The following is a 22447-nucleotide window of genomic DNA, read 5'->3' as shown; positions in this document are numbered from 1 at the left end:
AGGTCAGGGAGGAGGGTGGAAGTGGATAGGTGGAAAAGAAGATAGGCAGGTAGGACAAGTCCGGACAAGTCATGGGGACAGTGCTGAGCTGGAAGTTTGTAACTTGGGTGAGGTGGGGGATGGGGAAAAGAGGAAACTGTTGAAGTCCACATTGATGCCCTGGGGTTGAAGTGTTCTGAGGCGGAAGATGAGGCATTCTTCCTCCAGGCGTCTGGTGGTGAGGGAGGGATGATGAAGGAGGCCCAGGACTTCCATGTCCTCGACAGAGTGGGAGGGGGAGTTGAAATGTTGGGCCACAGGGTGGTGTGGTTGATTGGTGCGGGTGTCCCGGAGATGTTCCCTAAAGCGCTCTGCTAGGAGGCGTTCAGTCTCCCCAATGTAGAGGAGACCTCATCGGGAGCAAAGGATGCAATAAATGATATTAGTGGATGAGCAGGTAAAACATTGATGGATGTGGAAGGCTCCTTTAGGGCCTTGGATTGAGGTCAGGGAGGAGGTGTGGGCGCAGGTTTTGCAATTCCCGCAGTGGCAGGGGAAAGTGCCAGGATGGGAGGGTGGGTTGTAGGAGTGTGTGGATCTGACCATGTAGTCTCAGAGGGAACGGTCTTTGTGGAAGGCGGAAAGGGGTGGGGAGGGAAATATATCCCTGGTGGTGGGGTCTTTTTGGAGGTGGCGGAAATGTCGGTTGATGATTCGGTTTATGCGAAGGCTGGTAGGGTGGAGGGTAAGCACCAGGGGCGTTCTGTCCTTGTTACGTTTGGAGGGGTGAGGTCTGAGGGCGGAGGTGTGGGATGTGGACAAGATGTGTTGGAGGGTATCTTTAACCACGTGGGAAGGGAAATTGCAGTCTCTAAAGAAGGAGGCCATCTGGTGTGTTTTGTGGTGGAACTGGTCCTCCTGGGAGCAGATACGGCGGAGGCGGAGGAGTTGGGAATACGGGATGGCATTTTTGCAAGAGGTAGGGTGGGAAGAGGTGTAATCCAGGTAGCTGTGAGAGTCGATGGGTTTGTAAAAAATGTCAGTGTCAAATCGGTCGTCATAAATGGAGGTGGAGAGGTCTAGGAAGGGGAGGGAGGTGTCAGAGATGGTCCAGGTAAATTTAATGTCAGGGTGGAATGTATTGGTGAAGTTGATGAATTGCTCAACCTCCTCACGGGAGCATGAGGTGGCGCCAATGCAGTCATCAATGTAGCGGAGGAAGAGGTGGGGACTGGTGCTGGTGTAATTACGGAAGATCATCTGTTCTAAGTAGCCAACAAGAGACAGGCATAGCTGGGGCCCAAATGTGTGCCCATGGCTACCCCTTTTGTCTGGAGGAAGTGGGAGGATTCAAAGGAGAAATTGTTAAGGGTGAGGACCAGTTCGGCCAAACGAATGAGTGTCGGTGGAAGGGTACTGTTGGGGACGTTGGGAGAGGAAAAAACGGAGGGCTTGGAGGCCCTGGTCATGGCGGATGGAGGTGTAGAGGGATTGGATATCCATGGTGAAGATGAGGCGTTGAGAGCCGGGGAAACAGAAGCCTTGGAGAAGGTGGAGGGCGTGGGTGGTGTCTCGAATGTATGTGGAGAGTTCCTGGACGAGGGGGGGATAGGACAGTGTCGGGGTAGTTAGAGATGGGTTCAGTGGGGCAGGAACATGCTGAGACAATGGGTCGGCCAGGGTGGTCAGGCTTGTGGATCTTGGGAAGGAGGTAGAAACAGGCAGTGCGTGGTTCCCGGACAATGAGGTTGGAAGTTGTGGGTGAGAGATCTCCTGAGGTGATGACATTCTGTATGGTCTGGGAGATGATGGTTTGGTGATGGGGGGTGGGGTCATGGTCGAGGGGTGGTAGGAAGAGATGCTTGAGTTGGCATTTGGCTTCAGCGGCGTAGAGGTCAGTGCGCCAGACTACCACTGCTCCCCCTTTATCTGTTGGCTTGATGGTGAGATTGGGATTGGAGCAGAGGGATTGGAGGGCTGCGTGTTGTGAGGGTGAGAGGTTGGAGTGGGGGAGGGGGGGTAGACAGGTTGAGGCGGTTAATGTACCGGTGGCAGTTGGAAATTAAGAGGTCGAGGGCAGGTAATAGGCCAGCACAGGGTATCCAGGTGGATGCAGTGTGTTGGAGGTGGGCGAAGGGGTCCTCAGAAGGTGGGCGGGAATCCTGATTGTGAAAGTAAGCTCAGAGGTGGAGGCGGCGGAAGAAGTGTTCGATGTCACGGCGTGTATTAAATTCATTGATGCGTAGACGGAGGGGGATGAAGGTGAGTCTTTTGCTGAGGACTGATCATTCATCCTCAGTGAGGGGAAGGTCTGGAGGGATGGTGAAAACTCGGCAGGGCTGGAAGCTGGGATCTGGTGTGGGTGTGGAGCTGGGAGTGGGGGCGGAGCCAGTAACTGGTGTGGGTGTGATGGTGGGGAAATGGGGACAGTGGGATATGTGGGGGGAGTGTCAGCAGAATGCAGGTGAGTGGCATTGGTGGGGGCGGAAGTGGTGGCAGACACGGCAGTAGGAGTGGCAGAAGTCACTGAACGTGTGACATCAGCGATGATGTGAGGGGTGGAAGCGATGTCATGTGTGATGTATGAGGAATTGTGAGGGGTGGAAGTGGTTGTGGGAGTGGCCATGATGGGGACGGAAGTGACTTCATCAATCAGCGTGGGGGTGGCAGCTGTACCAGCCGTATGGCTAATGGAGTCCAAGTAGTTCCAGAGGCCGGAGGAATCTTATGGACTGTTTGAGGATCGCTGGTTATGGAGGTGGGTAGATAAAAGTTTGTTGTACTTACGGTTTTTGATGTTTGAGATGGAGTTGAAATACTGTTTGTTGAGAGTATGAATTCTCCTGAGGATGTAGTGCAGAGTGGGTCCTTTGCAATTCTGAGAGAGTGTGGCCCTCAGCTGAGGCAGGGTTGACTAAGACATTCATTGAAAGGGAGTCCTTTTGTTTATAAGCGATGTCCCCTAGTTCTATTCTAACGCAAATGGATGAATATTCTTTCAGCAGTCAATCTGTCAAGTCCCCTCAGGATCTTATATGTTTTAATAAGAACACATTCTTTTAAGCTCCAATGGATTCAGGTCCAGCCCATCCAATCTTTCCTCATTATACAGCCCCTCCACTCCAGGCATCAGTCAAGCAATATTAATATAATTGATCAAACTCAGTCAATAGACTATCTCTCTTGCTCGCCTTTTGGCACAAACCTATGTATATTCTTACATGTCAAACTGCCTTCCAGTGTGTGACTAATTCCACTAATGATTATCAATGTGAGATGCAACATGCTGTTGACCTGTAATTGCTGGGCATTTGGTTTTATCTGCATACAACATTGTGTTAGTATTCTCATACGATGGATTCTACACATAAAGTACCAAGTCATTGGGAAGCAATGGCCGAGTGGTACTATCACCAGGTTATTAATCTTGAGACACAGGTAGTGTCCTAGGGACCTCAGTTGAGTCCTGCAGAGATTAGAATTTGAATTCAATAAAAATCTGGGATTGAGGGCCTAATGAAATCATTGATGATGGTCAGAAAAAAAAAATCTGCCTCACTAATGTCCTTTAGGGAAGGGAATCTGCCATCTTCACCTGATCTGGACTATCAAATTGAAAGAGAAGGCATTCAAGTGGCCAAGGTCAGTGGGAAACTTGAAGATTGGGAAAGCTTTAAAGGTCAACAGAAAGGCACAAAAAAACTATAAAGATAGGGAAGATATTTTATGAGAAAAACTAGCTCAAAATATAAAGATAGATAGCAAAAGTTTTTATAAGTATATAAAACAAACAAAAGGGGCTAAAGTAAACATTAGTTCTTTAGAGGATGAGAAGGGGGATTTAGTCATGGGATAAGAGGAAATGGCCAAGACATTGAATAGGTATTTTCTGTCAGTCTTCACAGTGGAGAACACAAATAACATGTCGGTAATTGACAAGGAGATGAAGGTAGATGAGGACCTGGAAACAATCATTATCACAAAAGAGGTAGTTTTGGGCAACGTAATGGAGCTAAGGGTAGACAAGTCTCCTGATCCTGATGGAATGCATCCTAGGGTACTTAAAGAGATGGTGGGAGAAATAGCAAATGCATTTGTGGTGATTTTCCAAAATTCACTGGACTCTGAGGCAGTTCCAGCAGATTGAAAAAACAGCAAATGTGACTCCACTGTTTAAAAAGGGATTTGGACAAAAGAGGTGGAATTATAGACCAGTCAGCTTAACCTCTGTAATGGGGAAAAGTCTTGAGACTATTATCGAGGAAGAAAGAGCAAGGCATCTAGATAGGAATTGGGCCATTGGGCAGACACAGCATGGGTTCATGAAGGATAGGTCATGCTTCACTAATCTTTTGGAAATCTATAAGTTCATTTCAAATATGATGGACAACAGAAATCAGTTGGTTGTGGTGTATCTAAATTTCCAAACTTATTCAACAAGGTGCTGCACAAAAAGCTGCTGCATAAGGTAAAGATGCAAGGCATAACGGGGAATGTATTAGTATGGATAGAGGATTGGTTAACCAACAGGAAGCAAAGAGTGGGAATAAATGATTGCTATTCTGGTTGGCAATCAGTGACTAGTGATGTGCCTCAGGGATCAGTATCAGGGCCACAATTATTCACAATTTACTGAGAAGATTTGGAGTTGGGGACCACGTGCAGTGTGTCAAAGTTTGCAGATGACACCAAGATAAGTGGTACAGCAAAGTGTGCAGAGGAATGTGAAACTTTGCAGAGGACATAGATACTTTAAGCGAGTGGGTAAAGGTCTGGCAAATGAAGTACAATGTAAGTAAATGTAAAATCATCCATTTCAGTAGGAGTAACTGTAAAAAGGATTATTAGTTGAATGGTGAGAAATTGCAGCATGCAACTGTGCAGAGGGAACGGGGTGTCCTTGTGCATGAATCACAGAAGGTTGGTCTATAGGTGCAACAGGTAATTAGGAAGGCAAATGGAATTTTGTCCTTCATTGCCAAAAGGATTGAGTTTAAAAGCAGGGAGGTTATGCTGCAGCTGTACAGGGTGCTGGTGAGGCCACACCTGGAGTACTGCATGCAGTTTTGGTCTCCTCACTTAAAGTATAGACTGGCACAAGAGGGGGTGCAGGGAGGAGGTTCACTAAACTGATTCTGGAGTTGAGGGGGTTGGCTAATGAGGAGAGATTGAGTAGACTGGGGTTATATTCATTGGAATTTAGAAGAATGAGGGGGATCTTACAGAAACATATAAAATTAAGATGGGAATAGAGAAGATTGAAGTAGAAGGGATTTTCCACTGGTTGGTGAAACTAGGACAACAGGGCATAGCCTCAAAATTAGGGGGAGCAGATTTAGGACTGAATTGAGAAGGAACTTCTTCACCCAGGGGGTTGTGAATCTATGGAATTCCCTGCCCAGTGAAGCACTTGAGACTTGAATCTGAACCTTCCATATGCCTCCCCATGTTTGCCTTTTCTAGTCAATGTACCTTAACTTTCAGGTAAGATCTGTAGCTTTGTCAGCCTTCAACAATGCCCTCTTCTTTCATCCATCTTTGAGTAATTCATTAATACTTTGACTGTCAAGGTTGGCCACCACATCTTTTTTGCAAGGTCTGTATTGGAGTAGTAGCAATTGCTATTTCAATGATTTTCTCTGTCAGCTTTGCTTCTACAAAATTACATTTGATGGAAGCCTTAGCCTGTTGTCAGTATGACATAGACTTGAAGGGATACATATAGAGCTTCAATTTGACATCCAACTGGTCTACAAAAAGCATCTAAACACTATGGGATTTTTTTGGTCTCTTCTGTAAGCCAGAATATCCTGTGCCTATATAGACCATAATTTTCAATGACCTGAAGAAATCAGAACATAATCAAGCAGAATCCTTATGGTTTTTTGAAAGGGAAATCTTGTTTGACAATTGCACTACATTTGAATTCCTTGAGGATGTAACCATCAGTAACACTGCTAGAGCTAATTATTTTGCCATGTAAAAGCTTACTTCACAAGAATTGGGTGATGGTGCTAGGGGTGATACTTAACATAGACAGTAGGAAATGTGAGGTTGTCCACTTTGGCAGGAAAATCACAAAATGGAAAATAATTCAATGGAAAAGTGACTGAAGCATGCTGCAGATCTGGTTGTCCTCGTATGTGAATCACACAAGGTTAGCATGCCAGTGTAGCAAGAGATTAGAAGGCAAATGGAAATTTGGCCTCTGTTGCAAGGAAGATGAAATATAAAAGTAGAGAGGAACACTGGTGACACCACAGTTGGATATTTACTCTAGATTTTTGTTTTCCTTATTAAAGTGGAGTAGTGGGCAAAGTGGATAATCTTTCACTGAATGTAGTCAAAAAAAAATCATTGCTGATTCATGGGATGAAGAGATGAAAAGCTGGAACAGCTTGAGCTTATTTCCTTTAGAAACATAGGAACAGGCCATTCAGCCCCTCAAGCCTGTTCTGCCATTTATAGAGTCATAGAGATCTACAGCATGGATTAATGAGAAAATGGTTGATTTGTGGCCTTACTCCATTTACCTGCCTTTGGCTCATATCCCTAATTATCTTTTCTAAAGAAAAATGTTTCAGTCTCAGATTTAAAGTGAACAACTGTTCTAGCATCTGCTCCTCAGATGCTGCCTGACTTGCTGTGCTTTTCCAGCACCACACTTTTCAACTCTGATCTCCAGCATTGGCAGTTCCCACTTTCTTCTAGTTCTAAACATCTACAAACCTTTTTTTGTAGAATTGCTTTCTAACATATTTTAGACGATGTCCCTTAGTTAAGAAATGCAACTAGTGGAAATAGTTTATCTTTATTTTCTCTAACTTTTCCTGTTAATATTTTGAAAACTTCAACCAGGTCATGTCTTAAATTGTTGAATTCTTGCGATAACAAGATTAATTTGGGGATAATCGCTCTTCATAATTTAAGCCCTGAAGTCCAGCTATCATTCTGTACACCTACATTATACTCCTTTACAAGGTCAATATATCCTTCTTAAGTTGTGGTGCCCAGATCTGTACTCCAAGTGGAGTCGAGCCAGAGTTTTGTATAACTGCAGCATATTTTGGTCCTCTAATTATCAAGGCTAGCATTCTATTAGCTTTCTTCACAGTCCAAAAGAACACCTAATGCTTAGCCTTGGAGCATTTCCTCCAGACTAATAATAGAACTGCATTGCTATTCTTTACTTTCTGTCTTTTATCCAATTTAGCTTTTTTCACCAATTATAGTTAGTGGTGACCAAACCTCCAAAAAAGTTCAAAAATGCAAAGTGAATTCTGCTCATATTTGACAATCTGCATCAAGTTTCAGAAAAAAAAAACACAAAACATTGAAATGCAGCAGGTCTTCATAAATTTGGATAAGTATTTCCAATTTCAGATAAAATTAAATGTAATCAATTTTCTGATAACAAACATGGAAGCAGATATCCTGTTATAAATGATATTGATAGACAGTGAACCATTGCAAACATGATCTTTGTAGCAATGGAAAACACCATAGCAAAGAACAATTTGCCATTTTAAAAATGGAACTTTTGCAGAATTGGTGCTGGTATGTTTCCATTATTGCGCATAGAGCCTAAAGTTGGATCCTATGAGTCAAATGCTTTTTAAAATAATTACATGTTATCTATTTTATAAAATCTCCATCTCTTCTATATAGCTTGATCTTTAACAGAAAAATTCTCTGAGTTTCAAGAGCTTTTACAGGTATATAAGATGAAGGTGCATAAGATATTGGACATTCTAAGAAAAATGCAGAGCTTGATACAGAAAACTATAGGTTGTTCTGGTAGGAAAGTACTTCACTTGCTAAAAATATGCCAGGACTAATAAATGTAGTGCTGTAATACAGCAAATATGCACATGAGTAGTTTAAAATGAAATGGAATGTTGTGGAAATATTGGTGGTAGGTGAGGGTTACCTGGTGTCACACTACCTTTGTGGACCATGCCATAGGTGGGTCATAGGTTGAGACAAATGCCGATCTCTTATTTTCTTTGGTTTACATTCCATTGTGAAACAAGATACATCTTCTAAAAGGTACAGATTGCAGGTTTCAAACAAGTAGAATTTTCTTATCAATAAGACAAACTATTCTAAACAACTCACATAAATATGCTAACATATTCCCATTGATATTAAGGCAATTAAGAACAAATGTTTGTAATAATTCTTAGCAGAATGTCAGGAAAGGACTATCAGTTTAAAATATCACCGTTCTGCTCTGCAGACACAGTGAATAGATCAAAATAGTTGGTGAGCTAAACCCTATTTAAAATACATGGTTCTTGTCTAAAGATAACGTGTCATACTAAGTTCAAGCTGCTGAGTTTATTTTTTTTTAAAGTTGACAAGGAGGCTTCAATTTACACATATTGTAATTAGGATGGATATAATTAGTTAAAACCAAAGCTTATTAACATCTTTCAAATCATTTATTTCATTAAGACCAGTTTCTCGAAGCAGCTGTTCCAGTTCCCAGACTGACTAAACTGTTTTTGACTCAAGAGGAGAAAATTCAATTGAATTGCCTAAAATTATCAAATATTCACTCTCCAAAAGCAATGCAAAGAGGTAAATCCTACACATATATCCTACACCCCCATGTTATGGGGAGGATGAAGTATTGGAACAGTCTGGAATACTTAATTCTCTTTCATTCTGCATAATTTACATTTATCCACATAGATAAAAAGAAGCTGGATTTGACAAGAGTCAAAATTTTCAAGTACTATACACCTGGTTTCTTTTTACTTGTCTGACTCTCAGTCTCACTCACAAGCTACAGACCACTGGACTATCAACTTAACGATGAATGGGCAGGGACTGTGACTGCATCCTGGATCAAGTAGTCCAAGAAACTTTATCTCCTTGATATTCTGTAGTATCTTCATCTCAGTTTCCAGTTGAATAACTGATCTGATGTTACTTGAGTTGTAGACATTACTGAAGATTTGGTATCTCAGGATTGCAATTGTTATCCATAGTTTGGTAACTTTGACCAGTTTATGCATTAAAAACATTTTACCCAAGTGCTCTTTTTGGTGAGGACTCAATTTTATTAATAAAAATATTCTAAATAAAACATCCTATGAGCATTTTCCAAATTCCCACAAGACTGACTCTCCATTTAGCTGTAGCCATCTGAAAAAGGATGTTACCCACAATGATCCACCTTCGGGAGTAGTGTTCAGGTTCGTATTCTTATCACCCCTTGCCCCTGAATCTTCCAGAATATTCTGTAGCATTTGATCAATGGGGTTATAAGAAAGGAGAAAGTGAGGACTGCAGATGCTGGAGATCAGAGTCAAGTATGTGGTGCTGAAAATGTACAGCAGGTCAGGCAGCATCCGAGGAGCAGGAGAATCTACATTTCAGGCATAAGCCCTTCATCAGGAATGAGGCTTGTGGGCTGGGGGTGCAGAGAGATAAGTGGGAGATGGGTGGGTTTGGGGTAAGGTAAAAGTGAGGACTGCAGATGCTGGAAATCAGAGTCTACATTAGAGTGATGCTGGAAAAGCACAGCAGGTCAGGAGCATCTGAGGAGCAGGAAAATCGACGTTTCGGGCAAAAGCCCTTCATCAGGAAAGACCGCTTGGGGGGAGGTAGCTGAGAAAGCAATAGGTAGATGAAGGTGTGGGAGAAGGTGACAGTTCAGAGGGGGGAGTGATGGACAGGTCAGGAAGGTGGTGCCGAATTGGAGGCTTGGGACTGGGATAATGTGGAGGGGAGGGGAAAAATGAGGAAACCATTGAAATCCACATTTATCCTGTGTGGTTGCAGGGTCCCTAGGCAAAATATGACACATTTCTCCTCCAGGCATTGGGTGGTAACGGCCTGGCAATGGAGGAGGCCCAGGACCTGCATGTGCTTGACAGAGTGGGAGGGGGAGATGAAGTGTTCAGCCATGGGGTGGTAGGTTTGGCGGGTGAGAGTGTCCCAGAGGTGTTCTCTGAAACGATCTGCAAGAAGGCGTCCTCTCTTCCGATGTAGAGGAGACCACACCGGGTGCAATGGATGCAGTAGATGACATCGGTAGAGGTACAGGTAAATTTCTGATGATGTGGAAGGATCCCTTGAGGCCTTGGATGGAGGTGAGAGGAGTGGTGTGGATGCAGGTTTTGCACTTCCTACAGAGGCAGGGAAAGGTGCCAAGAGTGGGGTGTAGGCTGAGGGGGACCTGACGAGGGAGTCGCAGAGGAACTCTGGAACCTTGATCGGGGTGGGGAGTGAAATATATCTTTGGTGGGGAAGGGGTCCTTTGGAGGTGGCAGAAGTGGCAGAGGATGATGCGATGTATGTGGAAGTTAGTGGGGTGGAAGGTGAGGACCAGTGGGGTTCTGTCCTTGTTGCATTGGGAGGGTTGGGGTTCAACGGCAGTGGTGCTTGAAGTGAATGAGATGCGCTGGAGGGCATCGTCAACCACATGGGAAGGGAAGTTGCGATCTTGAAAGAAAGAGGCCATCTGGGACTTTCTGAGGTGGAATTGGTCATCCTGGGAACAGATGCATTGAAGGCAAAGAAATTGGGAATAAGGAATGGCATTTTTTCAGGAGGTAAGGTAGGAGAAGGTGTTGTCTGGGTAGCTGTGGGAGTTGGTGGGCTGGTAATAGATGTCTGTGGTTGGCCTGTAGCCAGAGACGGTGATGGAGAGGCCCAGGAAGGGGAGGGAGCAAGATGGTCCAGGTGAACTTGAGGTTGGAGTGGAAGGTGTTGGTAAAGTTGATGAACTGTTCAACCTCCTCGAGGGAGCACGTGGTGGTGCCAATACAGTCATCGATGTAGCAGAGGAATTGAGAAAGGCTCAAGTCATCCAATGGGGTCACATCAACACACTTTACTGTAATCTTGAGTTGTATAGTGTGCATACTCAGGCAGTCAAGTTGCCAGTACAGCTAATCAACACTTCTTCAATACACAACCTTCAGGCTGGTAGTCACTGGTTCCCCTTGAACCTTTAATGTCTTTGATCTTGGTTGCCACTGTTTTCTGTAGCAGGTAGCTGTTGGTTGCTATTTAATTTAGTGTGGCCACTTTTCTGTCAGGTCTGATTTCTCTGATTGTGGATCAAATTGGAATACCTAATTTCTGGCCCACGGTCACTGGACCACTCAATGCTCCGCACAAACTTAATTATTTATTGCAGTTGCGTTCTGTTCCCCTCATCTACATTTTTATCCTTGTTTTCTTCTCTAAGTTACTCACTTAAACTAGGTACTCTTTGTGAACTTCAGCTCCTGATCTTTTACACGGCTATGATCTTTGTTTTCATTTAACGGCTCCTTTGTTTTATTACTTATTTAACTCTTATTTGTTATTTATGTCAGCTATTAATTTAATAAGATTTCAGGATCTTTTACTGCCAATAATTCCTATTTGGTTGGTTTTATTTTTATGTGTTTAGATTAAGAAAGGAAACCAATTAATTTTTATTACAAGCAATTAGTCAAAGCAACATTGCTAATATTTATAATTTGGATTTTCGACTTTTAAAATCAACAATAATAAGGCTTTTAAAATAATTTTTTCTTAAAATAAAATAACCACAAGTTTCACATGAACAAGTTAATCAATTACTTAGAAATATAGCACAGTTATGATCAGTTTGACAAATCTTTTGGTTAGACCCCACTTGGAGTACTGTGAAAAAATCTTGACACCTCACCTTAGGAAGGATATATTGACCTTGAAAGGAATAAAACTTAGATTTACAGGAATCACACCTGGACTTCAGGGGTTAAATTATGAGGAGACATTATACAAATTAGGCTGTATTCTTTAGAATTTGAGCAAAGTCATCACGATACTAACAAGAAATGACAAGGTAGAGAAAAAAAGTTATTTCCACAGTTTGAACATTCTGGAACTAGAGGGCAAAGTCTAAAACCTGGGGCGACACTGCTGATGAGAGATGTTAAGAAGCACTTCTACACAGAGACTGGTACAGGTTTAGAACGCTCTTCCACAAGTAGAGTCATAGAGTCAGAGAGATGTACAGCATAGAAACAGACCCTTCCATCCAATGTGTCCATGCCGACCAGATATCCCAATCTGATCTAGTCCTATTTGCCAGCAGCTGGCCCATATCCCTCCAAACCCTTCCTATTCATTTACCCATCCAAATGTCTTTTAAATGTTGCAATTTTACCAGCCTCCACCACTTCCTCTGGCAGCTCATTCCATACACGCACCACTCTCTGCGTGAAAAAGTTGCCCCTTAGGTCCCTTTTATATCTTTCCCTTCTCACCCTCAACCTATGTCCTTTAGTTCTAGACTCTCCTACCCCAGGGAAAAGACTTTGTCTTTTTATCCTATCCATGCCCCTCATTATTTTATGAACCTCTATGAGGTCACCCCTCAGCCTTTGACGCTCCAGGGAAAACAACCCTAGTGTATTCAGCCTCTCCCTATAGCTCAAATTGTCCAACCCTGGCAACATCCTTGTAAATCTTTTCTGAACTCTTTGAGGTTTCACAACATCTTTCCGAAAGGCAGGAGACCAGAATTGCATGTGGCAATGAATGCTAGATCAGTTGTAACTTTTAAAACTGAGATTGCCTCATCAAAAATTTATTTAAGGTGTTAAGGGATATAGGTCAAAGGCAGATGTATGGAGTACGGCCGTGATCTCATTGAACGGTGGAATGGTGTCTACTCTTGTTCCTATGTTCCTAGCTACTTGTGAACCTAGTCAAGAGTACAATATAGTCTCTTTAAGAACTGGCTGAGTAGTGAACCAAGTTTGAGGCTCCAACCTTGTTGGAACAGGGTGTTAAACTTAGGTCCGTATACCTGTATGACAGAGCTCTATCACATACTGGGGTAATTGATTCTGACCCTTGCTTCTGAGAAAGGAATATTCTGCAAAGCAACAAGCACATTCATCCATTTTACTGGCATCCTTCAAATTGAAAAGGGCAAATTTCAGGCAAAAAACATAAAGGAACATTGAAAATCAATGAGAACTAGAAGATACACCCCTTATTCCTCCAATCAATCAATGTCTTTTTTTTCTTTTTTACTTTCTCTCACTCTGTGCACAATATTAAATTTCAGTTTTACCTTTCAGCCCTGATTGGTATAATGCACAAAAAAAGGGAAGATTTATAACACCAGTCGTAGGATTACGTCATCCAGTGATAGTGCTCATTATCTAACTACAACAAAATTTACTTTCCTACAATGGAGCATTTTGTTCCATTAGAAAATGTTCTCGGTGTGCTGGCCAATCACTCAGTATTTCCCATCCACTCATCAGGCTGCTATTCTTTGATATTACTCAGTGGTCATCTGAATTAAGGGAAAAGGAACTTTCGTAGCCAGTTTATTACCAGAAATACTTTGACAGTCTGCAATGCATCAGTGCAACTGAATGGATGTCGTTGTGGTTAAGCAACCGCAATAAGATGAACGATGGACAATATAATTGATCTGAGATTTTACTATGATGACCGCATTGTCTCCTTTCACCTCAGGCCATCATCAACCTACCAACCCAAGAGGTTGATAAGAAGAGCATTCAAAGATTTTGTAATAGCCATTCTGAACAGAAACTAATCTAAGTAAATGCTCCAACTGACATTCATAATTTTAAATTACAGTACTTTCTTTAAAATAAAGGTATTGATTTGGCTGAGCAATGTTGAGTGTACAGTGTAACAAAATAATTTGCATATGGTGTTTAAATGAATTAATAAGTATGTTTATGCAGACAGTTATAGAACAAGAGTTGAAAAATGTGGTGCTGAAAAAACACAGCAGGCCAGGCAGCATCCGAGGAGCAGGAGAATCGACGTTTCGGGCATAATCACTTCTTCAGGAATAAGGCTGGTGTGCCAAGCAGGCTGAGAAAAAAGGTCTGGAGGAGGGAATTTGGGGGAGGGGGCACTGGGAATACGCTAGGTGGAAGGAGGTGAGGGTGAGGGTGATAGGCCGGAGAGGGGGTGGGGGCGGAGAGGTCGGGAAGAAGATTGCAGGTCAAGAGGGCGGTGCTGAATCCGAGGGTTGGGACTGAGATAAGGTGGGGGGAGGGGAAATGAGGAAGCTGGAGAAATCTACATTTATCCCTTGTGGTTGGAGGGTTCCTAGGCGGAAGATGAGGCGCTCTTCCTCCAGGCGTCGTGTGGCCAGAGTCTGGCGATGGAGGAGGCCAAGGACGTGCATGTCCTTGGCGGAGTAGGAGAGGGAGTTAAAGTGTTCAGCCACGGGCAGTTGGGTTGGTTGGTCCAGGTGTCCCACAGGTGTTCCCTGAAACGTTCCACAAGTAGGTGACCTGTCGCCACACTTTAGAGGAAACCACATCGGGTGCAGCGGATACAGTAAATGATGTGTGTGGAGGTGCAGGTGAATTTGTGATGGATATAGAAAGATCCATTGGGGCCTTGGAGGGAGGTGAGGGGGAAAGTGTGGGTGCAAGTTTTGCATTCCTTGCGGTTGCAGGGGAAGGAGTGGAGGTTGGGTTGGTGGGGGGGTGTGGACCTGAGGAGGGAGTCGCAGAGGGAGTGGTCTCTCCTGAATGCTGATAGAGGTGGGGAGGAAAATATATCCCTGGTGGTGGGGTCTGTCTGGAGGTGGCGGAAATGACGGAGGATGATACGATGTATCTGGAGGTTAGTGGGATGGAAGGTGAGGACCAGTGGGGTTCTGTCCTGGTGGCGATTGGAGGGGCAGGGTTCAAGGGTGGAGGCGCGGGAAGTGGAGGAGATGTGGTGGAGAGCGTCATTGACCACGTCGGAGGGGAAATTGCAGTCTTTGAAGAAGGAGGCCATTTGAGTTGTTCGGTATTGGAATTGGTCCTCCTGGGAGCAGACGCGGCGGAGGCAGAGGAATTGGGAATATGGGATGGTGTTTTTACAGGGGACAGAGTGGGAGGAGGTGTAGTCTAGGTAGCTGTGGGAGTCGGTCGGTTTGTAGTAAATGTCTGTGTTGAGCCGGTCGCCCGAGATAGAAATGGAGAGGTCTAGGAAGGGGAGGGAGGAGTCTGAGACGGTCCAGGTAAATTTGAGGTCAGCGTGGAAGGTGTTAGTAAAGGGGATGAACTGTTCAACCTCCTCGTGGGAGCACGAGGTAGAGATGAACTGTTCAACCTCCTCGTGGGAGCACGAGTTATTAGAACAAACATTTTACAGTATATTTGACAGAATCAATGACACTAAATTTAAATTTTTTTTTAATCAATACAAAAATGCCATCTTCCAAACCCCCAACCTTCAATTTATCACTATCTGTTTCTCTCTCTGAGCTTTTGGACAACTTGACCTTTCTTTTCCACATTATTGAAGGCTCCACAAACCTAGGCCTCCTTATTTGGAATTTATTCCTTTCAACCCCTCCACCTCTTTTTCTTTATGATTCTGCTTAAACATACAGTGCTTTAACTAAGTGTTTTGTTTATGCCTCCTAATACTTCAATTTTGGACTTGAGTCATACAGCATGTAAATAGACCCTTCAATCTAATTCATCCATGCCAACCAAGTTTCCCAAACTAAACTTGCCCCATATGCCTGCATTTTGCCCAGATCCCTCTAAACTTTTCCTATTCATGTCCCTGTTCAAATGTCTTTTAAATGGTGTAACTGTATCTGCATCAATCACTTCCTCTGCCAGATCATTCCACATACGAACCAGACTCGGTGTGAAAACATTGCCCCTCAGGTCCCTTTTAAATTTTACTCCTTTCAACTTAAAAATATGCCCTCTAGTTTGGAACTCCCCTACTCGAGGGAAAAGACCTTTGCTATTCACCTAATCTATGCCCCTCATGATTTTATAAATCTTTATAAGGTCATCCTTCAACTCCTACATTCAATCAAGTTTGGGAGATACGATTTCCTGTACACAAAACCATGCTGACTATCCCCAATCAATCTTTGCCTCTCCAAATGCATGTAAATCCTAGCTTTCAGAATCTCTCCAACAACTTTCCCACCACTGATGTCAGACTCATCATTCAATAGTCCCCTGGCGTTTCCACACAGTGAAAAAAGTCTTAGCCTATCCAGCCTCTGTTTATAACTCAAACCTTCCAATCCCAGTAATGGGGAGAAAGTGAGGACTGCAGATGCTGGAGGTCAGAGCTGAAAAATGTGTTGCTGGAAAAGCGCAGCAGGTAAGGCAGCATCCAAGGAGCAGGAGAATCGACGTTTCGGGCATAAGCCCTTCTTCAGGAAATGATTTCCTGAAGAAGGGCTTATGCCCGAAACGTCGATTCTCCTGCTCCTTGGATGCTGCCTGACCTGCGCTTTTCCAATAACACATTTTTCAGCTCCAATCCCAGTAACGTCCTTGTAAATCTTTTCTGAAACTCTCCAATTAAATAATAACCCTCCTGTAACAGGGTGACCAGAACTGTACACAGTACTCCAAAAGTGGCTTCATCAACATCCTGTACAACTGTAGCAAAAGATCCCAACTCCTATACTCAATGTCTGAGCAATGAAAACAAGCATGCTAAATGCCTTTTTAAATACCTTGTTTATCTCTGACGCAGCTTTCAAAGCACTATTGTTAAGGATCAGACCAAACCCCCATACAATACATTGAGAAGATAGCCTTGACCCTAAGATTTCTTATTCTAAAGGCAAGTTCCAGGCATGGTGATCCAGATGCAATTCAATTCATCCAACTACCAATCTTGAAGCAAAGCACACTTTATTCATACAATATAGTTAAAAGACAACAAAAGAAAGAAGAAATTGGAATAACTTAGCTCTACTAGAAATCAACACTCAACACAATAGATTATTGAGTTGCTAAACAGCAACTGTTCCAATATGGTAAGATCCCATGAATACACCCTTGGCAGAGGCAAATTCAGTAAAGTAGATTGTGTCACATACAATTCTAACAGTAGGAAGAGAACCCCAGCTTTTAGCATAAGAGAAAGAGAAAACATACCTTCCACATCCAGCTTCAAGACCCCAGAAACTGCTACTGAAAGCTAAAACTAAAAAAAATCCTGGTTCTGTGGGAGCTTGACCCTATCCATTCAGCTTCTTTCTATTGTTATAACTTTAATGAAAAAACAAGGCCTCACAACCTGTTTACTTTATTAACTTCGGAGCAAACTGCTAAGCACATCCGTCTCAACCTTTCTTCATTAAAAAAATGACAAAATACACCTCTTAAAGCCACATCGTACTCTTAAGTTTCTCTGTTTGACAACAAGACCCTACTATTATCTATATATGTCCAGCCCTTGTTCATCTTACCAAAATATAACGCCTCACATTTATCCAAATTGAACTCCATTTGCCATTCCGAGGCCCATTAGCCCATTTTGTCAAAGTCCCTCTGTAATCTTAGATAACCTTCTTCACTGTCTACTATACCACCAATTTTGGTGTCATTTGCAAACTTACAAATCATGACTCCTAAATTCTCATCCAAATCAGTTATACAAACAACAGTGGACCCAGCACCAATCCCTGCAGAACACCCCTGCTCACAGGCCTCCAGTCCGAAAATCAATCTTCACCAACACACTCTGTCTCCACCTGGCAAGCCAATTTTGTATACAACTGGCAAGCTCTCCCTGAATCCCATGTGATCTAACTTTACTAACCACCGTGTGGAACCTCGTCAAAGGATTTATTAAAGTAGACCAAGCTGACCATGTGCACCACGCTGCCCTCATCTGTTCTTGTTCACATCCTCAATAATCTCAATTAAGTTATTGGGATGCAATTTCCCGTGCACAAAGCCATGCTGACTATCGCTAATCAGTCCTTGACTCTCCAAATGCATGTAAATCCTATTTCTCAGAATCCGCCCCCCCCCCCCAACAACTTACCCACCACTGACATCAGATTCATCAGTCTATAGTTCCCTAGCTTCTCCTCACAGCCTTTCTTAAATAAAGTCACACCCTCCAGTCCTTCAGAACCTCACCGGTGAATGTAAATAATACAATTAACGCTGCAATATCTTCCCTAACTTCCCACAATGTCCTGGGATACACTTAGAGTCATAGAGTCAGAGATATACAGCACAGAAATAGATTCTTCGGTCCAACTCATCCAAGCTGGCCAGACATCCTAAATTAATCTTGTCCCATTTGCCAGTATTTGGCCCATTTCCCTCTAAACCCTTCTTATTCATATACCCATCCAGATGCCTTTTAAGAGTTGTAATTGTACCAGCCTCCACCACTTTGTCTGGCAGCTCATTCCATACATGCACCACCCTCTGCATGAAAAGTTGCCTCTCACCTTAAACCTATATCCTCTAGTTTGGACTCCCTTACCCCGGGAAGAAACCTTGTCTATTTACCTTATCCCATGCCTCTCATGGGATAAGGAGGTGAAGAGTCAAACACATTGTTATGTGTCTAGAGTTAAATGTAGGTCAAACCAGGTTAGGATGACAGCTTACTTCCCTAAAAGACAGCAGTGTACCAGATGAGGTTTCTCTATAATTGTCAATGGAGTCATAGTCATCATTAGACCCTTAATTCTAGACCTTTATTGAATTTATATTTCCACCATCAACTGTGGTGGGATTGGAACCCAGATCAATTGCTGGATCTCTGGATTAATGGTTCAATTGAAATACTACTAGGCCATCACCTCCCCAGTTTGTTCCAATAATGAAGGAGGCCATTGCTGTATTGGCTCTATTACCTAGTGCACATCTCCTGCCTTTTCCTTATACCCTTGCACACCATTACTAACCCAACCCTAATCCTAACCCAACCTCATGCCCTCTTGTATGCTTCAATTGAACCTGCCTCCACCACATTTCCATGTGATGCAGTCAATACTCCAACAACTCATTTTGTGAAAATTTCTTTGCTCCTCACATCACCATTGCTTTGTTTGCACATAATTTAAAGTCTATGCCCTCTTGTTCATCTTTCTTTAATGAACAGAAACAGATTCACCCTATCTACTCTGTCCAGCCTGCTCATGACTTTGTAAACCTCAATAACATCTCCACTCAGCCCTCTCTCCACAGAAAACAGTCCCGACTTCTTAAATTCTGCTCTTGTACCCCCTTTAAGGTAGTTGGCATGAGCATCAGGCCAGTATTGACAACCAATTTTCTAAAAGGATGGGTAAGAGCTGGGAGTACAATCTGCACCTGGGCATCACCCTAAGAACAGTATTCCCCTTCCTTGTAGTCATCTGCTTTCCAAAATGGGCACATTCCCACATCTTGACTAAAGCCACTCAAGCTCTTCCTGCACTATACTCCAACACATTCAGTTCAAGATACCTGGCTGCCTCTTTCTTGTGAGCCTGTACAATGTGACAGTATTTTCCACTCCAGAGCTCTTACAGGGAATGCTACACCTGCCAGTCAATCTGATCAGCTAGGATGGTACTTCGTCCCCAGTGAAAGAGGGGACACCTATTCTGATTAACACTGCCCAATGCTCTTATTTCTATGTGATAGATGCTTTTCACCATTTGGTTTCCAGTTGACTTTTTGGTCAACTGGGTGAGCGGTCTGCTCACTTGTAAATCCTAGCCCAGTGTGTGACTTGGAGGGGTACTTCCAGACAGTTATTTTTTTCTATGTCTCCTTTTCCTGTGCTTCTAGGCAACAATGCTGACGATTTTGGAAGGTGCTGTCAAAGGAATGTTGGTGAGTTATTGCAATACATGTTGTAAATGCTACATAACTATCACAGTTTGCTGATAGTAAGACAATAGCAAAATGAGCTTGATATCTCTGGCTGAAGGGATAAAACACAAAAAGGCAATGCAATGCAATGCAAGGCATGGATGCTGTAAGTCAAAGTGAGTGAATGCTAAGACAGAGTGCCAAAGGGCCAGAGATTAAGCTTATCCATTCCACATTCTGGGTCCATGTTCCTGAGTGCACAGTGTCTTTGCTTCCGTATCACAATGATTGTTGCCAGTGCAGCCTGAAGTGAAGCACTGAAATGCAGAAACATTTTGGGAGTGGACTGAGGATGTGGAATCAGGGTTCTTAGAGGCGAGAACATAGCAGATGTTAATGTCATTCAAAGTGCCCTGCATGTAGTTTGTACCCATGGAGCAAACTTTGATATATTGGAGTCCAGTGTCAAAGACAGAGTCCCTTGAATCAAGTGGTCAGCTGAATCCACCTCATGTTTGCTCTGGCTTCCTTGTCAAGTTTTCCCAACATTAAACTTAGCAGAGGCTGAATACCAATGAGTTGCGTTAACAAGCTGCATTAATGGAATGTTGACAAGGCATTTAACAAGCTATAATACCCCCTAATTAACATCTCATTGTTGCCTTGCAAGCATTTCACCATGTTGGAATAAACCAAGCAAACCATCTGCTTCCAATCCCATCCTCCCTCGATTATGGGAACCAAATCTCTTCACAGTGATCCAGGTGTGGTATAACTAGTGCTTCACATAGCTATAGTATGATTCCCTGTACTCCTTTCCCTTTGAACTAAAGGCCAACATTCCATTTGCTTTTCTTATTACCTGCTGAATCCTGTATGCTAACTTCTTGTGATTTATGTACAAACACTCCCACATTCCTCCATGCTGTAGATTGTGAAGCAATGATAGCTAAATTTGCAGATAATACAGAGATAGGTCAGAAAGTATGTTGTGAAGAAGATGTAATCAAGTTGCAAATGGTAACAGATAGGTTGAGTGAATGGTCAAAAATCTGGCAGATGGAGTATAATGAGAGGAATCATGAAGTTTGCTTTAGTAGGAACAATACAAAAGCGGAGTATTACTTAAATAGAGAACGACTGCAAATTGCAAGGTGCAGATGGATTTAGATGTTCAAGTGGATGAGCCATGAAAAGTTAATATGCTGGTACAACTTGTAATCAAGAAGGCTAGTGGGATGCTATCTATTAATTGAAAAGGACTTGAACATAACATAGAACATAGAACAGTACAGCACAGGAATAAGCCCTCTGGTCCATAATGTTGTGCTGAATATGACGCCAAATTAAACAAATCCCTTTTGCCTGCCCTTGGTCTATATCCCTCCATTTCTTGCATATTAGTGTTCAAATCTAAAAATCCCTAAAATGCCTCTTTCATAGCTGCCTCCACCACCTGCCTAACAGTGCATTCTAGACTCCTGCCACTCTGTGTAAAAAAAAATGCCCTTCATGTCTCTTTAAAATTTCCCCCTCTCACCTTAAATGAATGCCCCCTAGTATTAGACATTTCAACTTTGGGAAAAAGATTTTGACTGCCTATGCATCTCATAATTTTATAGACTTCTTTTAAGTCTCCCCTCAGCCTTCACTGCTCCAGAGACAAAAAGCCCAAATTTTTCTAGCCTCTCCTTATAGCTCATCGCTTCTAATCCAGGCAGCATCCTGGTAAACCTATCTTGCTCCCTCTCCAAAGCCTCCACATCCTTCTGTAGTGTAGCAACTGGAATGGAATGCAATACCCATTTTCAAGGAGCTATGCTGTTCAGGGTAATGCCATTTACTGTATACTTTTCCTTAACCTTTGAACTCCCAAAGTGCAGCATCTCACACATAACTGGATTAGGGCAGCATGGTGGCTCAGTGGTTAGCACTGCTGCCTCACAGCGCCAGGGACATGAGTTTGATTCCAGCCTCGGGCGACTAGCTGCATGGAGTTTGTCCATTCTCCCCGTGTCTGCGTGGGTTTTCTCTGGGTGCTCTGGTTTCCTCCCAAAATCCAAAGATGTGCAGGTTAGGTGAATTGGCCAGGCTAAATTGCTCAAAGTTTTCAGGGATGTGACAGCTAGGTGCATTAGTCAGGGATAAATATAAGGTAGGGGAATGGGTCTGGGTGGGTTACTATTCAGATGGGCCGAAAGACCTGCTTCCACACTGTAGGGATTCTAATTCTAAACTCCATATGCTATTTCTCTACCTTTACCTGCAACTGATCTATATCCCTCTTTATTCTATATATACCCTTCTGCACTATCCATAACTCTACTGATATATGTATTGTCTGCAAACTTACTAAGCCACCCATCTACATTTTCATTCAAACATTTATATATTTCACAAACAACAGAGGTCTCAGTAAGGATCTTTGTGGAACATCACTAGTCATGGACCTCAAGCCAGAAAAACATCCTTCCACCACTACCTTTTATGGCAAGCCAATTCTGAACCCATGCGGCCAAGTCGCCATGGATCCCATGCATAAAAGTAAGGGTGTTTTACTTGAATTACTCAAGGCATTGTTGAGACTAGATCTCAAATACAATGTACGATTTTGGTCTCTTTATTTAAAGAAGAATATAAATGCATTGCTGATCATTCAGAGGAATTTTATTAGACTTATACCTTGAATTGGCTTATGAGGGTAGTTGAACAGGGTGGGCTTGTTTCCACTAAAGTTTACATTTGCATTTGATTGAAATGTATATAGTTTATAAAGGTCGTTGATAATGTGGCCATAGAAAGGATGTTTTGTCTTCTGGGTGAGTCCAGGATTAGAGATACTGTTTTAAAATGGTGTAACTTTGAAATTCTGTCTCAAAAGGCAATAGATG

The sequence above is a fragment of the Hemiscyllium ocellatum genome, chromosome 1 (genome assembly GCF_020745735.1).
Source record: "Hemiscyllium ocellatum isolate sHemOce1 chromosome 1, sHemOce1.pat.X.cur, whole genome shotgun sequence".
NCBI classification, from domain to species: domain Eukaryota; kingdom Metazoa; phylum Chordata; class Chondrichthyes; order Orectolobiformes; family Hemiscylliidae; genus Hemiscyllium; species Hemiscyllium ocellatum.
This window is presented reverse-complemented; position numbering follows the sequence as displayed.